The following is a 4,024-nucleotide window of genomic DNA, read 5'->3' as shown; positions in this document are numbered from 1 at the left end:
AATTATTCCTTCCCGGATCTGAGTCAGGGGACAGGAATCAGAGAAACCATCAGCGGTAGTGGGAATGTTTACCTTTCTGTGTTTAGACTGTGCGGATTATTTTGCTTGGAAGGCGAGGCTCGAGCGTGGACATCCTGAGTGAGTTAAAGCCGGCCACACTTTGGGGAAACTCCCAGTACTTGCTGTCGGTCAATAGAACCTTCTGGAAGGGCGGCGGGCGGGGAGGGAAAGTGGGCGGAGAGGGGAGCGAGAGGGAGCGCGAGAAGAAATATAAAGGGTGGATCAGCGTGCAGAGGTCCCTGAGCCAGGAGTGCGGGTCATTTGGAGCTGAAGAGCGTTTGCTTCCAACGCGCGTCCGGCAACCCAGCGATGGATCTGAAACTCGTGCTTTTGATGGCCCTCCTGGCTTCAGCTGCCCTGTGCGGCCCCACCAAGCGCAAGGACAGCGACGAGGAGGAGGACGAGTCCGAGGACGACTCCGACGAGGAAGAGGAGGAGGAGGAGGAGGAGGAAGAGGAGGGGGCTGAGGCGGACGAGGCAGAAGGAGGCGAACAGAACGCCAATGCCACCTCGCCAGCGGTCGAAGGGGACGAGGCGGCTGAGACGGAGGTCGAACAACCGGGGGTCTCGGCACCGGCCGCTGGGGAACCGGGAGTCTTGGTGGCACCGGCCGCCCAACCGGGGGTCTCGGCACCGGGCGCTGGGGAACCGGGAGTCTTGGTGGCACCGGTCGCCCAACCGGGGGTCTCGGCACCGGGCGCTGGGGAACCGGGAGTCTTGGTGGCACCGGCCGCCCAACCGGGGGTCTCGGCACCGGGCGCTGGGGAACCGGGAGTCTTGGTGGCACCGGCCGCCCAACCGGGGGTCTCGGCACCGGGCGCTGGGGAACCGGGAGTCTTGGTGGCACCGGTCGCCCAACCGGGGGTCTCGGCACCGGGCGCTGGGGAACCGGGAGTCTTGGTGGCACCGGCCGCCCAACCGGGGGTCTTGGCACCGGGCGCTGGAGAACCAGAGGTCTCGGCAGCACCAGTTGGACATCCTGGGGTCTCCTCACCATCGGACGGACAACCAGAGATCTCCTCGCTGGGTGCTGGAGAACCAGTGGTCTCGGTAGCACCGGCCAGCCAACCAGAGGTCTCGGCACCGGGCGCTGGAGAACCAGAGGTCTCGGCAGCACCAGTTAGAGATCCTGGGGTCTCTTTGCCACGAATTGGGCAACCTAAGGTCTCCTCGCCACGAATTGGACAACCTAAGCTCTCCTCACGACCGATTGGACAACCTGGGGTTGCCCCGCCAGCAGTTCGAGAAACAAAAGTCTCCTTGCCACCGTTTGGACAACTGGTTGTCTTCTCTCCCCCGGCCGGACAACCGGAGATCTCCTCCTCGCCACCGGTCGAACAACTGAAGGTCTCCGCAGCACCGGTCGGCAAGCCAGCAGTGTCCGCGATACCCATCGGCCGGTCAGGCATTCCCTCGCCACCAGTCGAACAACTGAAGGTCTCCTTAGCACCGGCTGGACAGATCGCAGTGTCCGCGATGCCCATCGGGCAACCGGGGGAGTCTGAAGCATCGATGGGAGAATTGAAGATCACGGCAGCCCCAGGAGGACAACCAGACATCTCCTCGCTCCCGGCCAGACAAACACAAGGCTCGCCCCAGGCTGCATCGCTGCATTCTCAGCTTAAAATTGCGCTGAATGAACTTGGTAAGTGAGACATTGAGCAAGAGATATATATATAGAGAGAGAGAGAGAGAGAGAAAAACAAAGCGAGAGAGACAGAGAGCGAGAAAGAGAGAGACAAGAGATAGAGAGAGGGTGAGGTTTTGCGAGAGGCAGACCGAGACAGAGGGAGCGACACAGAGATGGACAGAGAAGCAGAGAGACAGAGAGAGAGAGAGAGAGAGAGAGACAGAAATTTGGAGAGAGAGAGAGAGAGAGAGAGGGAGGGAGAGACAGAGCAAGAGAGAGGGAGACAGAGAGAGTCAGAGAGAGAGAGAGAGAGAGAGAGAGACAGAGCTAGAGGGAGAGTGAGGATTAGGAGAGAGAGACAGACAGATTTAGAGAGATACTGAGAGCAATGTGCCCTCTCATTTTATTTGGGTGCACAGCCCCTTTAAGGGGCTGCATGGAACATTCACAGTTTCGTGCAGCTTAAAGGGGACATTGACAGAGAGGGAGACAGAGAGAGATACTGAGAGAGATATTGAGAGAGACAGATATATATATCTAGAGAGAGAGAGAGAGAGAGATAGAGACAGACAGAGAGGGAGAGAGACAGAGAAGGAGACAGAGAGCGAGAGAGAGAGAGAGAGACATAGAAAAAGAGAGAGAGGGAGACAGAGACACAGAGAGTGGGGGACGGAGATAAAGAGACAGAGATACTCAGAGAGACAGCGATATATATATATATATATAGAGAGAGAACGATAGAGACAGACAGAGCAAGAGAAAGAGACAGAGAGAGGGAGAGAGACAGCGAGAGAGAGAGACAGAGAGAGCGAGAGAGACAGAGACAGAGAGAGAGAGAGACTGAAAGATACTGAGAGAGAGAGAGTCAGAGAGAGACAGAGTGAGAGACTGAAATAGATAGAGACATAGAGAGGCAGAGAGAGACAGAGAGGACAGAGAGAGAGAAGGAAAGACAGAAAAAGATACTTAGAGAGAGAGAGACAGAAAGAGATACTGAGAGAGAGAGAGAGAGAGAGTGAAAGACTGAAATAGATACTGAGAGAGAGTTAGAGTGGGAGAGAGAGACAGAGCGAGAGATTGAAATAGATAGAGAGAGAGAGAGAGAGAGTCAGTGAGAGAGAGAAAGCGAGAGAGAGAAAGAGAGTCAGGGGGAGAGAGAGAGACAGAGTCAGTCAGAGAGAGAGAGTCAGTGAGAGAGAGAGCGAGAGAGAGAGGGAGAGTCAGAGAGAGAGAGAGCGAGAGAGAGAGGGAGAGTCAGAGAGAGAGAGAGGGAGTCAGCGAGAGAGTCAGTGAGAGAGAGAGAGTCAGTCAGAGAGAGAGGGAGAGTCAGTGAGAGAGAGAGAGAGAGAGAGAGAGAGAGCGAGAGTCAGAGAGAGAGAGAGAGGGAGTCAGTGAGAGAGAGAGAGAGAGCGAGAGAGACAGAGAGAGCGAGAGAGACAGAGACAGAGAGAGAGAGGACTGAAAGATACTGAGAGAGAGAGAGTCAGAGAGAGACAGAGTGAGAGACTGAAATAGATAGAGACATAGAGAGGCAGAGAGAGAGACAGAGAGAGAGAAGGAAAGACAGAAAAAGATACTTAGAGAGAGAGACAGAGAGAGAGACAGAAAGAGATACTGAGAGAGAGAGAGAGAGAGAGTGAAAGACTGAAATAGATACTGAGAGAGAGTTAGAGTGGGAGAGAGACAGAGCGAGAGATTGAAATAGATAGAGAGAGAGAGAGAGAGAGTCAGTGAGAGAGAGAAAGCGAGAGAGAGAGAGTCAGGGGGAGAGAGAGAGACAGAGTAAGTCAGAGAGAGAGAGAGTCAGTGAGAGAGAGAGAGAGAGAGAGAGAGTCAGTCAGAGAGAGAGAGTCAGCGAGAGAGAGAGAGAGAGCAAGAGTCAGAGAGAGAGAGAGAGGGTGTCAGTGAGAGAGAGAGAGAGAGAGAGAGAGAGTCAGTCAGAGAGAGAGAGAGTCAGTGAGAGAGAGAGAGAGAGAGAGTCAGTCAGAGAGAGAGAGAGTCAGCGAGAGAGAGAGAGAGAGAGCGCGAGAGTCAGAGAGAGAGAGAGGGAGTCAGTGAAAGAGTCAGTGAGAGAGAGAGAGAGTCAGTGAGAGAGAGAGTCAGTGAGAGAGAGAGCGAGAGAGAGAGGGAGACGGATAGAGAGAGATGTACTGTGATATACAGAGAGATACTGAGCGACGTATGGTGCTGTGCAGTGAGAGGTTTGCGGAGGCTCGGAGAGATTAAGCAGAGGGATACACACATTGATTGCGTGGAGTTAGGCTGAGACACACACACACACACACACACACAGATAGGCAGGCAGGCAGAGACAGCAATGTGGGCAGTCAGAGG

Source organism: Pristiophorus japonicus, chromosome 23, assembly GCF_044704955.1.
Source record: "Pristiophorus japonicus isolate sPriJap1 chromosome 23, sPriJap1.hap1, whole genome shotgun sequence".
Taxonomy (NCBI): Eukaryota; Metazoa; Chordata; class Chondrichthyes; family Pristiophoridae; genus Pristiophorus; species Pristiophorus japonicus.
Note: the sequence above shows the minus strand (reverse complement) of the source record.